Source organism: Orycteropus afer, unplaced genomic scaffold (genome assembly GCF_000298275.1).
Source record: "Orycteropus afer afer isolate SDZICR_OR568_19922 unplaced genomic scaffold, OryAfe1.0 scaffold00096, whole genome shotgun sequence".
In the NCBI taxonomy this organism is placed as follows: Eukaryota; Metazoa; Chordata; class Mammalia; order Tubulidentata; family Orycteropodidae; genus Orycteropus; species Orycteropus afer.
This window is the reverse complement of record NW_006921683.1, coordinates 10,075,007-10,092,455: the sequence shown is the minus strand read 5'-3', so window position 1 is coordinate 10,092,455 and position 17,449 is coordinate 10,075,007. Positions and strand designations below refer to the sequence as shown.

Sequence of the window (17,449 nt, the reverse complement as noted above, 5' to 3'; positions counted from 1 at the left end):
TTCATGGTTGCTATACTGAAATTCCTAAGGAGAAATTGAATTTTTGACCTGGTATTAAGACCATCTGTAAATAGATTAATTGTGCTTTCTCAGAGAATAAAACATACAAACTTCTTGACTCCACCACTTTAATTAGCAATGCTAACTAAAACTAATAGCAGTGTACCACAGAGCATTTAGTATATCCCTTTGGGTTTTGTCCCACCCCACAAATAGTAGGTAGCATAACCTTCATAATCAGTTCTGTCTCTTGGCCGATGTCTAGAGGTTAGAATTTTTTCCCCAAGATCCACCAGAAATCATAAAACTTGTTGCCCTCTAGTACTGAAACAATGTGGAATTGTCAGAAGAGGTGAACCTTCACTCTGTCCTGTATCCATTCCTCAGGCACCAAAACCAGTTACTGCTGAGTTGATTTCAACTCCTGGTGACCCTATGTGTGTCAGAGTAGAACGCTACTCTATAGGGTTTGTCAGCAACTGATTTTTCACAAGAAAATTACCAGGCCTTTCTTCCATAGTACCTCTGGATAGAATTGAACATCTTATCTTTGGTTAGTGGCCTAGATAACCATTTATACCACTCAGGGACTTCATTTCCCAGGCAGAGCTTGAAAATGTTATAGGAAGCCAGCCTATAATGATAGTTGTTCTCTCGAAGTGCCTAAGGCATTTGACGGCTAACCAGAAGCCTGGTGGTTCAAACTCACCAGCTACTCCTTGGAAGGAAGGTTGGGCAATCTACTTCCATAGTGATACCCCCTCGGAAACCCAAGGAGGGATTGCTATGAGTCGGGTCCGACTCCACAGCAGTGGGTTTGGTTTGGCTTAAACACTTAATATTATGCTTTCTTATTACAGCTTCTCAAGCATCCTGTGAGGTATATACTATTGCATACATTTTTAAAGAGATAATAGAAAATTATTAATTATTTGCTTAGCATCTGTCATATATGCAGGAGCCAATATCGAATTCTAGCCTTTCGTGATTCAAAACCTTGATCTTTCCACTAATTTTCACCGTTCAAAGACTAAAGGTACAATAAGAGAAGAAACAGGCTGATGAAAATCAGAGTCTAGTTTTGCTGGGGAAGAAAAGTATGCAGACATTGGGGATCCCACACTGGTCTCTTAACTCATTATTAATTAGAGATGTGTGAAGACTAAGATTAATTTTAGGCATATATATACACGTTAGAGCAAGGATCTCATTGAAGCAGAATTTGGCTAAGTTTTTACAAAGTAATGCTCTTTAATAATGTATCTTTTAATCTGAAAATTTTGTTATAAAAACAAATGTTACTAGGCTAAAATATATTCTGATAAGTCTTTTGTTGCTCTTCTATATCTGAGGAAAATGAAACAAAGATTTAAGTAATTTATAGCTTACTGAAAACAAACTCATAAATTGGAATTCATATTTATGTATTCTTTGAATATAGCAAAGTGGTATTATTGGGTGGGTCCCAAGGCTTAAATTTATGAGAACAATGGAAATGCCTGAAGTGGACTTAAAAACTAGTAATTAAAATGAAAACAATTTTAAGATGATACATAAAATGGAGGGTAAAGGTGGTGCACACATCTTGAAAAGTTTTTTAGTACTACAGATTATTTGTAAAAAATAAAGAAAGGAACAATGAGAAGTTGCTAAAGATGGTAGAGCTAAAGATAATGGATATAAGAAAAAGTGTTAGTCTGAAATAAGTTTAAAAAACTGGCAAGCTGAATATGTTACTTTCTTGTTTAAATGAATACAAAAGGACAGATTAGGAATGAGAAAAGTTACAACCAGTAAGAAGCATTTAAAAATCTGGGAATAGTATAACCTAGTATAGTTTTCTGTCAAGTTGGAATTTGAGCCCAATGCACTTAATTGGTAAACTTCTTCAAATGTTCAAAGAATAAATATCTGGAAATGAAGGATATATGTTAGTAATTGCATTTTGAGGCAAAGCAGATTTTTTAAAGGCTCTCATTTTGAAGATATACAAAATGCAAAATATTGGCAACCATACAGCACCAAATAAACATAATTATTTACTGTAAGTCAGAATTACAAGGCTGGTGTTCAACAGAACAACAATTAAGTCAACATCAACAGAACAAATGGTCACCATCCAAAATATTAATAAAATTTTTAAAATGCCAATAACATTCATCTCTAACTTAATTACCTCTAGTAATGATTTCGTAGGCTTTTCCCATACTGTAATAAGTAAATACTTAAAGGCAATAATAACATTCCTATTGGAAAACATGTAAGAACCACTTCTCAAACAAAAATGAAACAATCTGGGCACGATTTTTATTTATATATGGTTGAAATAAAACATTACCAAAAATGAGAGGTATGGAAAGAAGTGACATACTATTTTATATTAACGTAAATTTAACTAGCAAAACCTATAGTATCATAAATGGACTACTAATACAAGATGAATTCAAGAAGTTGGCAGGATATAAAATTTCTTAAAATTAGTTTTATTTCTAGATTTCAGCAATGACAAGCTACAATTTTAAAAGTGTTTAGATATTAATATATAGGAGGCACATAAGCTCTGGTGGTGTAGTGCTTAAGGCATTTGACTGCTTACCAACAAGTTGGCAGTTCAAATCCACCAGCCACTCCTTGGAAGGAAGACTGGGCAATCTACTTCCATAGAGATACCGCTTCAGAAACCCAAGGAGGGGTCACTATGAGTCAGAATTGACTAGATGGCAATGTTTTTTTTAAAAAAAAAAAAAAAAAAAAAAGCTGTACAACCATGCTGGGATAAACTATGAATGATGTTTAAATAGAAGCACAGTGCTACAGGCTAGAGGAAATAAATTTGAAAGATGGCCATATTCCTGTGAGAGACATCCTGGTGTAATAGAAAAGCACTAAATGAGGACTCAGCAAAGTAGAATTCTGGTCCTCCCTTCACTACTTACCAGTTGTATAATTTTGGCAAAATCACTGAGCTTCCATTTCCCCATCTATGAGGTAGAAATGATTCTTTACAGAATTATTGTGAGAATTAAGTTAAATAATGTGAAATCACTTTGAAAGGAATGCCAAAAGTCATAAGTCTATAGATTTACTACAATTCTGTTTAACATGCCAACTGGATACTTAACATAATTTGACAAAATTGTGACAAATTGTATTTAGGAAAATAAGCAAGCAAACATAGATATGTCTTTTTAAAATCAGGAACAAAACAATAGGAGCATTGTCCTTCCAATCCTGTTAAGCAATGTTTCTAAAATTTCTATGTGCTGAATAGATAGTTTAAGATTAGTGATGAACTACTAAAAAATAAATGATTATTTAATAACAGCTGATGGAAAGATTAGCCAGATATCAGTATGAGAAAAGAAATTAGATACACTTTACATAGGAAAACACAATTTCTTCCAAATTAGTTAAAATGTTAAAAGGTTTTTTTTAATAAAAAAGACTAGAATTCTAATCCCAATAGTGTACAAAGAATGCTTCAGAGTAGTTGAAAAATACTATAGACAAGGTAGATGAGATCCACTAATACCAAAATAAACATGTATCCTAACAGGAAAAAGAAAAATAAGTGGAATAAAAAGAGCTACCTGTATATTAATAAAGTGCTTAATAGATTTTTTATAATCAATTTAAATCCACAAAATTTTCATTTCTTTACCAGGCAAATTTATAAAAGGGTAGAGTGCAAGTGAAATGATAACATAAAAGTTCTGAACAATGATACTTAGATTTCCTAGTATTAAAAATGCAAATTAAAACTGTTATGTTCACAAACATTAAAGTCACATATGTCCTCATACCAGAGGTATGCTAGCAAATTATATATTATTTGTCATTTTAAAGAACCACCTAGAAATAAAATAAGATCTATAATTGATCTATCTTTTGATATACTAACTCATTTTGAGTAGTATATGCCCAGAAAAATATTTAAAAGAGCATAAAAGCTGCTTATGCAAAGATATATCTAGCAATTCTATTCATGAGAGTAAAAGCAAAATTTAAAAGCCTAAATGGGAAATGGATAAGTTAATTTTGGTGTATTGCCATGTAAGACATAATATAACCATTAAATAATACTGAGCTATGTGAAATTGTATACAAAAATGTTTAAGTGAAACTAAAAGTATGTTAATAAGAATATAAATGTTTACTGAGTATGTAGAAATTTACCTTGAATCAGAAGGCACATATGTAATTAACTGAGTTCAACTTTAAGAGGTTATTTTTTCTGTAAAATATTGAAATATGTAATAAAAAATAAAATAATTGGTAAAATGACTTACTGAATTGGTGAGAAAATTATTGATTATTCTGTAACTTCTAAAATTCTACTTTAAGTGAAAAAACACATTTTGTTGGTGTTAAAAGTCAAAACGATAATCTCTAAGAGTGTGGTGAAAATATTTACAGTTCTGGATGGGAATGAATTCTTAATCAAGATGGATTTTGCAATTTATCTTTTCTGTTTCCCAGGATTAACCTGAGGGCTGTTTTAATTTCTTATATCTTTTTTTTTTTTTTCTCCCCATTTTTTGCTTTCCTCTTTTAGTTTGTGATTTAAATTTTAATTTTTAATTAAATATATGCTTCTGTTAAGGAATAAGGAGCTCTGGTGGCACAGTTCCTAAGGGATTTGACTGCTAACCAGAAAGCTGGCAGTTCAAACTCACCAGCCACTCCTAGGAAGGAAGATTGGGCATTCTACTTCCATAGAGATACCACCTTGAAAACCAAAAGAGGAGTCACTATGAGTCATATCCAACTTGACAACAGTGAATTTATTTATTTATTTATTTATTTTTGTATTAGGAATAAGGAAAGAGGTATATTTGACAATATTTTTTTGTTTAGTTTTTGTTTTTTACGGAAACCTCCAAACGAGAGTAGGTAGAGTAGCAACACACTAAAACACCAGCATGAAGACATTACATACTGAAGTACAGCCCCCAATTCAAGAAGACACCCTTTGTTTGGGAGTCTTAGAGGCTTGAGAGATGAAATGACCAAGGCTGAACCTAAGGATATTCTGAAGGGAGACGTGTTCCGAGGACAGATCTCAGGGGACTGTGGATACTGGTAGACTCACACACCAGACTGAGTGATCCATATCAGGGTGACTGAATTCCACAAACATCTGTTAAAGTAGGTACTGTGGGCTATGGAAAAGTATTATTCTAGGAATTAGAAAAATAAGAAGATCATCTGGGCCTGAGAAGCATTCTTTTGGAGGACGTGCCTTTTTTTTTAATCTTAAAGTGAGTTTAAGACATTTACGCATCACATGTTCCTCTATAAAAAATACAGAAAGGAACAAAAGGGAAATCACTGTTGACGCATGGTATTCCTTCAAGGGGTGCCAAAACATTTTACAAGATTGGAAACAAGTGTCTTAAAGATTAAAAGCTGTATTAGTTAACATTTTCTGAACTAACATTCAGTTAATTAAGAAGTTTCTGACAATCAGAACTTTCTCTTTTGCCTGGAGGGAAGTGGAAGGAGAAGAAGATAGAGGAAATTGAGTCCCAGAAGCTCAAAGCATTGCGGGTAGGGCGTGGGCAAGTTGAAAAATCAGAATCAGAAGCAAATTGTAAAGTTCAAGACCACTGTGTTCTGACTAGGATTAGTTTTACTTTTAAAAGAAGTCATGCTTCTACTTCACTGAGGTAACTGCTTCCTCAAAGATTTTTAAATTTTGACTTTAGTATTTTTTACCTTTATTATATTTATTATAGAAAGGCATTACTTCGAGTATAGTTGTTTTTTTTTTTTTTTTTGCAACAACCAAATATAATCACATTGCAACAGCAAGTGGCACAACACCTCCAGCTTTCTATACTAAAAAACTGAGCAATTCAGTGAAAAGAATTTGTATATGGAATTATGAGAGCAGGTCTACTACGGCATTTGTAGGAATATTGCTGTTTTTCCTGACAACTACATTTTTAAATACGATCCTCGGGACACCTATCTAAAGTAAGAGAATCTGGGTATTTATACCCATTTTATAGGTAAGACTTGGTTCCCTTAATGAGAATTGCAGTGCTGCTTCCTCTGACATTGCTTCCACCTCAGGAAAGTTATTCATTACAATAAGAATGCATAACACATAAATCACTGTTTAAAAAGTGGTGGCTTCTAAAAGTTTAGATTTGTTTTTCAACAAATCTTATAAATTAAAATTGGTTTAGTTAAGGTGGCTAACAGATTGGAAGAGGGATAAGGGATTTGATTAAAGTTCACATCTGAAAACAAACTATCCTGGTATTTATGTCAAGAGCAGCATCTCTCTCTATATATATATATAATCTTTATCAGTTCCTATTGTTGTTCTGTGATGGAACTCTGGTTGTGCAGTGGTTAAGGCATTTGACTGCTAACCAGAAGGTCGGCTGTTCAAACCCACCAGATGCTCTCTTTGCAGGAGGAAGATAAGGCAGTCTACTTCCATACAGGTCTACGGCCTTGCAAACCCTATGAGTCAGTGAGTTGGAATCAACTCGATGGCAGTGAGTTTTGGGTTCTAAAATGTTAGCATTTGCTTGTTGCTATATATATGTTTAACTCAATACACTTTTTGAACAACTAATGATAAAGGCATACACATATCAAAGGAAGAAGGAATAACTTTTGGACTCAGGCACAAGGTTGACAAACTATAATGACATTTTGGAGTTTTAGAGAAATAAGAGGAAAACTGGGCAATCTACTTCTGCAGAGATACCACCTTGGAAACCCAAAGAGGGGTCTCTATGAGTTGGAACCAACCCACGGCAATGAGTTGGGGATGGAAGTGCAATGGGTTTCTACCAATTCTTTTTATTACAAATCATCTAATTAAACAACTGAGTTTCCTACCCGTCTGAGAGTTATGTTTATTCCTTTATTTATTCATTCCTTATATTTAAGAGTAAATATTACCAATCCAGTGTGGGGAACCTATTGTTTTTGCATTATTTTAAGTTAATCTCATATGCATAAATTTAATTTATAGTTAAAGGCTTTTTGGTTGGTTGGTTGTTTTTACCAATTTAAGTATTTTATTATCCAGAAGAAATTTTGGGAAGATCTGCTGAGGAAGAGCAAGGGATCTTCTTTTTAAACAATTGACAATATAATTGTTAATTTCCTAAAATGATTTAAGTGAAATATATAGAAATGAACAGGAGCTCTGGTGGCATAATGCCTAAGGCACTTGACTGCTAACCAGAAACTGTCATTTCAAACCCACCAGCCTCTCCTCAGGAGGAAGATTGGGCAATCTATTTCCATAGTGATACTGCCTTGGAAACCCAAGGAGGGGTCACTATGAGTTGGATCTGACTCAATGGCAGTGAATTTGGTTTGGTTTTGTATGGAAATGAACTATAGGTTATTCTGACTCTTTAACAGTCTCATTTTGTGACTTCATAACATTATTTGTTTTGTGGCCTGCTGTTGAAACATTAATGCTAGCTGAATGTTTATTAGAACAAAAAACCAAAGATGAGAACTGTACTTGAAATAACTTGTCACGAGACTGTCATCTTTACAACAAAGACTGTGTGCTGTACTTCTATATTTCCTACTGTGTCCTGTACAACACGGCAGCCCCCCAGCCCCCATTAACAGTTTCCAGTGGCTCTTTCTTTTCATAGCTTACCTTTGCCTTTATTGTCACCTTCTTTGTCCTCTGAGGAGCAGAAAGCCCATTTAGGAAAACATACCAGAACCAGTCCTGGGCCTTTGTATTATTAGTACAGATATTGAGCTTTAAGATAAGATTATGTGAGTCAATAAAACTTAGAGAACATTTATATAGTCCATAAGGTGTTCTATCTAATAATTTGACTAATTTTCTCCCATTAGGGCAGTGATTCTCAAACAAGGGCAATTTTGCCCTTCAGGGGACATTTGACAATGTCTGGAGACATTGTGGTGCTTACACTAGGAAAGAGTTTCTACTTTCATAGGGGAGTGGCCAGGGATGCTGCTGCTAAACATTCTAATGTGCAAGCAGCCTCACACAACAAAGTCCAAAACGTTACAGCATCAGAGTTGAGAAACTGCATTAGGATAAATAAAAGTTTTAAATATTCATAATGAACCTGATTTCTTTTGTGCTCTCCACTCATCCCTCTTTTCCTCAACTTATCTCACACCCAAAGTGCTTCTTCTACAGGGTCATTGTTGGTCAAAACTACTCTGCTATCTGGCTATTTGTCTGTCTGTCTATCCATCACCTATCTATCATCTATCTCCTTAACTCCCCAATCTCCTTTCCTTGACTAAACAGCAGAGGCTTCCTTCTGAAGAGTTATGACAGTTTAAACTCCAAAATGAAATTCAGAGAATTAGGCACTATTTCTCATCTTGCTCCAGTTGTCAGATAGAGAGATTTTTGGGGAGGCTTTTTATCATTCACTTCATCTAGGAAGATAATAGCTCTGCAATGCAATTATAGAAATGAGACAAATATATCTTTCTATACACTGCAAATCATTACCTCAAAAATCCATGTAAACAAAATATTTAAAAGTACTGTCGTGTGTGTGTGTGGAGAAGAGGGAGCTATTCACTTGACAATCTATCTGCAAATTAGTCAAATTATGTGTATGTAATTATATCCTGTGATTCTCAGAGAAGTCAATACAAGATAAACATGCCACTCATAGTTGAATTATACTCACATTTACTCTCACTGGTGTTTCACCAAGCTGTGAAATAGAGCAGCTGCATATTTACCTTGATATTTTATAGATGGGTGTTAACTATGGGAAACACATAAATTGGGATGAATCATTATTATTAATGCAGAGAAGAACCTTAACTAGATTACACTTCAAAGTGAAGCTTGGGATATAATAAATGCCTAGGCTCACTCCTAGTAAGTATTTAGGTCTCTTAATAGGAATTGAAATGTACCTCTTCCACTTTGCCTCCATCTCAAGAGAGTTCTTTATTGCATGTATTCATTGAGCATTGTATCCCAGTTTCTATGCCAAACTCTAGGAACATAGACATGATAATTGTAACTAACATTTTCTGAGCACTTACTGTGTGTCAAGCAACGTCCTAAATGCTTGCTATAATAATCTTATTTAATCCTCATAACAATCCAATCTGTTAGGCCCTCCAGTTAGCTCTGTTTTGCAGATGGGGAAATTGAGACACTGAGAAGACAAAGTACTTAACCAAGGTCACACAGCCCATAAGTGCTACAACCAGGCTTTAGACTCAAGCAGTCGGACTCCATAACCCACATGCTTAGTCCACATGCTATAACTGAGATAGTACACAATGTCTTCAAACAGATACCACATTAAATCCAGAAACATATATATGGTAGTTAAGTTTGTGTGTCACCTTGGCTAGGCCTGGTTGAATGGCTGGGTGGCTGGATGTAGTATTCCCCATGATGAGACTGGTAATCAACTCTATGGTGAAATCTACTGTGAGCAGCTGAGGAGCTCACAGATGTGAGCTTTCTGTATATAAGGAGAAGCCTTGGGAAATGGTCTCTAGCTTATGGCACACTTGAACCCTGCATGTAGCCATGTCGTTGTTCAGCAGCCTGCCATGCTCTGCTGACCTTGGGACTTTCAATGGACTTGAGTTAATGGCCTGCCGTGTAGTTTGGTAACATTGGGACTGTGCCTTTTCACTTGTCAACCTTGGGCTTCTCAGCCTCAGCAGCCAGCAGCTGTCTGAGTGAAGAAAAGCTGCTAGCTTCAGTGGGCCGGGAGCAGGAAGCAGAGCTGAAGCCCAAGGTTGAGGGGCTTTCAACCAGGCCCTAGAGCCTGGCACTTTGAACTCACACTTAAAGCCTCCAAACTCTAAGAGAATACACTCCTGTTTCTTCAAGCCATCCCATTTGTGGTATATTCTTGTCAGAGGGGTACTAGGTAACCAAAACAATATATTAAATAACTATTTTACATCTGACTAGAAAAATCTGGGTAGGCTTCACTAAAGAAAAGGTGTTTGGCTGGGCCATGAAGGTTAAGGGGGATGTTTACAGGCCAATGTGAGGAATGGCATTCTATGTAGGGAGAGTGACAGGAACAGTGTCATGGCGACCTCAAGGACACGGCAGGCATCATGAGACCACAGAGTGCACTGAAGTGGCATGGTTAGGTGGGGCACATGCTGCTTCCAAAGCATCGCTCCTTTCTCCTATTAAAAAAAAAAAAAAAAAAAAAAACCTTGCCTTTAGCACTCACCCACAGTGAGGCTGCAAAATATAACTCATGCTATCACATGGATGTGCAGAGAATATAAAGCTGCTTTGGCTGTCATCCCTCTCATCCACAGTTTTATGTCATCCTCCTAGATAATTCCCATCAGTTTACAATCCAGACAATATCTGCAACTGTCCCTTGATTTGTGACCACCTGATTTCTATTCTTTCTTTAAGAGCCAAACTTCTGATTGTCTACTACTTGCTACCTCTGAGTCCTCAATGATTTTTTTTTCCTTTTGTAAATTATTTAAAACATATTTATAAGAGAAAGTTCAGAAGATAATGCAATATATACCCATGTATCTACCATTCAAAGTGAACAGGTATAAATATTTCTATGTTTTTATCTATCTTTAAAAGAAATACAGTTTTACAGATTAAATTAATGTCTATGCATTCCCTCTCTCCAGCCATGGTCTCTTCCCTCCTAGAGTAACCACAGACATGAATTTAATGTGAATCAAGGCAATGCTTTGATCCTTTTGCTCACATTTATTTACCTATTTCTCTGTTTCAATGGCTAATTGTATAATTTCCTATTTTTCACTGTAACAAACAATGCTTCAAGGCATATCCTTGTACATATCTCCTTCTGCCCAATGTATAAGAGTTTGTCTAGGGCTACACTGGCCAAAACAACAGCCACTAGCCACATGTGTTTGCTAAGCATTTTAAAAGTGGCTGGTATGAATTGAGATATAAGTGTAAAATATATGCCAGATTCCAAAGACTTAGGATGAGAAAAGAATATAAAACATGAATAATTTTTATGTTGATTATAAGGTGAAATGGTAATATTTTGGATATATTGAGGGTCAATTTCCTAGTGCTGTTGTAATAGGAATACCACAAGTGGGTGGCTTTGTTGTGCTCATTGTTAGGTGCTACCAAGTTGTCTCGTACTCATAGTGACCTTATGTACAATAGAATGAAACCCTACCCAGTCCTGTGCCAGCCTCACAATCCCTACTATACCTGAGCCCATCATTGCAGCCATTGTGTCAATCCATCTTGTTGAGGGTCTTCCTCTTTTTTTGTTGACCCTCCACTTTACCAAGCATGATATCCTTCTCTAGAGAATGGTCCTTTTTGACAACATGACCAAAATAAGTGAGGTGATGTCTGGCCATTCTCACTTCCAAGAAGCATTCCAGCTCCTCTTCTTCCAGGATAGATTTGTTATTTCTTTTAGCAGACTGTGATACTTTCAGTATTTTTCGCCAACACCACAACTCAAAAGCATCAACTCTTCTTCAGTATTCCTTATTCATTATCCAATTCTCACATGCATATGAGATGACTAAAATACCATGGGTTGGGTACTGACAAACGTTAGTCTTCCTGGAGACATCTTTGCTCTTCAGCCCTTAAACTCTTTTAAGGTCTTTTGCAGCAGATTTGCCCAATGCAATATATCTTCTGATGTCTTGACTGCTGCTTCCATTGGTGTTGGTTGTAGAACCAAGCAATATGAAATCTTTGACAGCTTCAATCTTTTCTCCGTTTATCTTGATGCTGCTTATTGGTCCAGCTGTAGGGAATTCTGGTTTCTTTATATTGAGGTGTAATCCATCTGCAGACTGTAGTCTTTAATCAGTAAGTGCTTCAATTCATCCTCACTTTCAGCAAGCAAGGTTGTGTTGTCTGCATATTGCACGTCGTTAATGAGTCTTCCTCCAATCCTGATGCCGTGTTCTTCATATAATCCAGCTTTTCAAATTATTTGCTCAGCATACAGATGGAACAAGTATGGTAAAAGGATACAACCCTAATACACTCCCTTACTGATTTTAAACCATTCAGTGTCCCCTTGTTATTTTCAAATGACAGCCTGTTGGTCTATGTATAGGTTCTTCATGAGTGCAATTAAGTGTTCTGGAATTCCCATTCTTCTCAAAGTTATCCATAATTTGTTATGATCCACACAATTGAAAGCTTTTGAATAGTCAATAAAACACAAGTAAACATCTTTGTGGTATTCTTTGCTTTCAGCCAAGATTCATCTGACATCAGCTATGATATCCCTTGTTCCACGTCCTCTTCTGAATCCAGCCTGCATTTCTGAAGTTCTCTGTCAATACACTGCTGCAATCGTTTTTTAATTAACTTCAGCAAGATTTTACTTGTATGTGATATTAATGATATTGTTTGATAATTTCCGCATTCTGTGGGATCACCTTTCTTTGGAATGGGTACAAATTTGGATCTCTTTCAAGCAGTTGGCCAGGTAGCTGTCTTCCAAATCTCTTGGCATAACCGAGTGAGTGCCTCCAGTACGGTATCCATTTGTTGCAACATCTCAGTGGGTATTCTGTCAATTCCTAGAGCCTTGTTTTTCACCAATTCCTTCAGTGCAGCTTCAACTTCTTCCTTTGATACCATTGGTTCTTTATCATATGCCACTTCCTGAAATGGATAATATTGACCAATTCTTTTTGGTACAGTGACTCTGTGTATACCTTCCATCTTCTTTTCATGTTTCCTGCATCAGTCAGTATATTGCCCATAGAATATGTCAATATTGCAACTTGAGGCTAAAATTTTTTCTTCAGTTCTTTCAGCTTGAGAAATACTGAGTGTGTTATTCTCTTTGTTTTTCTAACTCCAGGTCTTTACACATTTCATTATAATAATAATTGACTTTGTCTTCTCAAGCTGCTCTTTGAAATCTTCTATTCAGCTCTTTAATCTTGTCATTTCTTCCATTTGCTTTAGCAAATTGCAAGGACAAGTTTCAAGAGCAAGTTGCAGAATCCATTCTGACATCTATTTTGGTCTTCCTTTCCTGTCTTTTTAATGACCTTTTGCTTTCTTCATGGATGATGTTCTTGATGTCATCCCACAATTCCTGTGGTTTTCGGTCACTGGCGTTCAATGCATCAAATCTGTTCTTTAGATGGTCTCTAAATTCAGGAGGGATATAATCAAGGTCATATTTTGGCTCCTGTGGACTTGTTTTAGTTGTCTTCAACTTCAAGTAGAACTTGCGTATGAGCAGTTGATGGTCTGTTGAACAATCAGCTCCTGGACTTGTTTTGGCTGAAGATATTGAGCTTCTCCATTGCCTCTTCCCATGGATGTAGTCAGTCTGATTTCTGTGTACTCTGTCTGGTGAAGTCCATGTGTATGGCCACCATTTGTGTTGTTGGAAAAAGGTATTTGCAATGAATAATTCATTGCTTTTGCAAAATTCTATCATGCAATCTCCAGCATTATTCCTATCACCAAGGCCATATTTTCCAACTACTGATGACTCTTCTTTGTTTCCAACTTTTCTATTCCAATCACCAGTGATAATTAACGCAGTTTGATTGCATGTTTGGTCAATATCAGACTGCAGATGTTGGTAAAAATCTTCAACTTCCTCATCTTTGGCTTTGGTGGTTGGTTCATATATTTGAATAATAGTAGTATTAACTGGACTTCCTTGTAGGCGTATGGATATTATCCTATCACTGACAGCATTATACTTCAGGATAGATCTTGAAACATTCTTTGTGATGATGAATGCCACACCATTCTTCTTTAGTTTGTCATTCCTGACATAGTAGATCATATAGGTGGCTTTAGAGAACAGAAATTTATTTTCTCAGAGTTCAGGAGGCTAAGATTCTGAATTCAGCACACCAGCTCCACAGGAAGGCTCTCTCTGTTGGCTCTCAGGTAGATAGATCCTTATCTCTTTTGCTCTGGAGCCTCTGTATTCTTCAGTTACTTGGCAATATTCACATGGCATCTATCTTCCCCCATTTGTCCTTGCTTCTGTGTCTCATCTGGCCTTTTTCTAAGTTAGATGTGGTTAGATTTAGGAAGCACCTTATACTGACATGGCCTTATTTCATAACAAAACCCTATTTCCAAATAGGAATACATCCACAGGTATAGGGGTTAGGATTCCACCACATGTTTTGGGGACACACAATTCAATCTATAACATTTAGTTAAATAAGATATATTATACATTATTTTCACATGTTTCTTTTTACTTTTTTTTCAGTGTGGCTACTAGAAAGTTTTAAGTTACATTAGAATTATGTATGTGGCTTACGTTACATTTCTACTAGACAGTGAGGCTCTAGGTTATATAAGTAGATCTGGAATTGTTGATCATGGCATATGCAAATTTTCAAACTGCTTGTTTTCATCATTTTTAAATCCCTACTCTTCTTTTTTATGAAGGCTTCCCTGTGTCCAGGTCCTTGGTGATCTTCCCTTTCACTGAGCTCATCTGGCACTCATGTCATTTGGCATTTCAAATGCAGTTTTGTCTTTTGATTTGTCGGTTTTTGTCTTTTTTGCTTTTAGTAGGAGCTCTGGAGGCACAATGGTTAAAACAATCAGCTGCTAACCAAAAGGCAGGTGGTCCAGACTCACCATCCATTCAGCAGGAGAAAGATGAGGTAGTCGTCTTCTATAAAGATTTATAGCCCCAGAAACCCTACAAGTCAGTTCTACTCTGTCCTATGTTGTTGTTGTTGTTGTTGTTGTTGTTGTTATGTGCCATCAAGTTGGACCTGACTCATAGCAAACCCTCCTTGGGTTTCTGAGGCAATATCATTATGGAAGTAGATTGCCCCATCTTCCTTCCGAGAAGTGGCTGGTGGGTTTGAACTGCCAGCCTTCTGGTTATCAGTCAATTGCTTTAGCCACTATGCTACCAGAGCTCCCACTCTGCCCTATAGGGTTGCTATAAGTCAGAATCAATTTGGTAGTATTGAGTTTGGTTTTGGTTTTTGGTTTTTCCCCTTTATGTCAGCCATTCTCATGACTGCCTCTCTAGTACTAAACTCAGGCCCTACATGCAATATTCAAAGAAGGGTTAGATACTCCTAGGACCTCTGGTAGTATAGTGCCTAAGGCATTTGACTGCTAACCAGAAGGCTGGTTGTTCAAACCCACCAGCCACTCCTCAGAAGGAAGGTTGGGCAATCTAGTTCTGTAGTGATACCGCCTGGGAAACCCAAGGAGTGGTTGCTATGAGTCCCATCTGACTTGAGGGCAGTGAGTATATACATAATTTGTCTTTGTTTTAGGGGTCTGAGGAATTTATCTTTGTTCTCTATTAAAGATGTAGAACAATTCCTGGATATGATGGAAGAAGCCAAAAAACAAAAAAAAAAATCAATACATCAAAAGATGGGTGTCTTAGTTCTCTAGTGCTGCTATAACAGAAATACCACGAGTGGATGGCTTTAACAAAGAGAAATTTATTCTCTTAAAGGTTAGGAGGCTAGAAGTCCAAGTTCAGAGTGCTGGCTCTAGGGGAAGATTTTCTTTCTCTGTGTCTCTTGTTTGTAGGGAGATCCCAGCATAGGGATCCTGGGTCCAAAGAATGCACTCCACTCCTGGCTCCTCTTTCTTGGTGGTAGTAGGTCCCCCTTCTGTGCTCCCTTCTCTCTCCTCTTATCCCTTGTAAGATAAAAGATGTTTCAGGCCATACCCTGGAAAGCTCCCCATACATCAGATCAGGGCTGATCCACTAAGATTGTTGAAACCTACCCTTAATCTTAATTCTTTTATGCCTGATTGGCTTCGCACCTCAGATCATATCATGGGGTATTCATTATGTATCTGCCACTTTACATCATTAAATAGCTTCTAAACCATTGAGAATCATCACCCAGACAATTTGACACAAATTTTGGGGGGGAGGGTGGCACAATTTAATCCATGACAGTGGATAAGCAAAAAAATATGACACAATGAAAAAAGAAAACTTTTAACCACTGAAACTATATACAGGAAAAGTCTTCTCATTGAAGAAAAGGAATCATTCCACAGAATACTAAGTACTTAGATATATTCCCAGTCCTGGGCTACTGCCTGGATATGCAGATGGGCAGGGTACTGACGCTCTGCTGAAAAGGATGGAGGTAAATATTCAAATACTTCAGAGGCTGGAGTAGAACTAGGCTCTTTGCTGGAGTGCCTCAGAGGGAAGAGGGATGGCAACCACTGCACCTGTTGACTGACGTGGTTGCAAACCACACAATTAAAAGAGATCTAGACTACGTCTCTTGGTATAAGGACTCAAGGTTTCAAGGACACAAGCAGTGGTTTCTTTCTTCCCCCATCAGTGATTGGGTTTCTGGAGGAAAATCTGGGAAATGAGCAAATAGCCACAGAGATTATATTTAAGGAGATTTGATTTTAAGCTAGACGACTGGTTCTGAAATTCAGACTCATCAGGAGAGTCTTTTAAGTGTGCAGATTCTTTGGCTTTATCCTAGGCCTACTGAATCAGAATCTATGAAGGAAGAACCTGAGAATCAGTATTTATTTTTTTTTTAATGGCTCTCTCTAGGATATTCATATGTAGCTATTTCAAGAGCTGGCATGATCAAGGGATTGTTGTTGACATTATCACTGTTCCTATCAAGGGAAATAAATTGCTGTGCTAATCCAGATGGTTTTTAATTGAACATCAAGGAGGAGAGTTACATGCATATGAAATCCAACTTGACAATGGGGCAGAAAAGCTTAAAATAGCAGAATGAATGGTTCTGGGAATCAGCTCTGCTCTAACACCTACTAGCTTTGTGGCCTTACCCAAAATACTTTGTTGTGGATTGAATTATGTCCCCCCAAAATATGTTCTGTAAATCCTAATCTCTATGCCTGTGATTATAATCCCATTTTGCGACAATGAGTTTTATGTTAATGAGGATAGGATTAAGGTAGGGCATGTCTTAAGTCAATCTCTTACAAGATATAAAAAGAGAAAGCAGAGATGAGAGAAAATAGATTCCACACCACATGAAGATCACCAAGGAGTCAAGAAATAGAAGGTGAAGAAATAAGGACCTTCTACTAGAGCTAATAGAGAGAGGCCTCCACCTAGACCTGGTGCTATGATTTTGGACTTCTAGTCTACTAAACTGTGAGAAAATAAATTTGTTTGTTAAAGCCATCCACTTGTGGTATTTTTGTTATAGCATCACTAGATAACTAAGACTTACTTCATCACTATCAAGTGTCCCTCTCCTGCCTTCAATTTTTCTTTAGCTCTTCTTCATTTGACACTCTTTTTTCTCAAAAGCAGCTTAAGATGATTAGGATTTTCAAGGAAATGATATTTTCTGACCTCTCCTAGTTCCACACAAGTTGTAGAGATGGGTTTTACTTTACACAACAACACCTCACGGATGTGTTTTGAACTGTTTAGACAATAACAATGATGTTTTTTCTTAACCATTCTGACAAGCTTCTTCTTTCCTCATTCTC

The 17,449-nt window shown here is 36.7% G+C and overlaps 1 protein-coding gene across 1 annotated transcript in view; it reads left to right on the top strand.

Moving 5' to 3' along the window:
• OPN3 (opsin 3) overlaps nucleotides 1–17,449 on the top strand; it is a 74,257-nt gene that overhangs the window by 6,784 nt on the left and 50,024 nt on the right. The gene's annotated exons all lie outside the window — the stretch shown is intronic.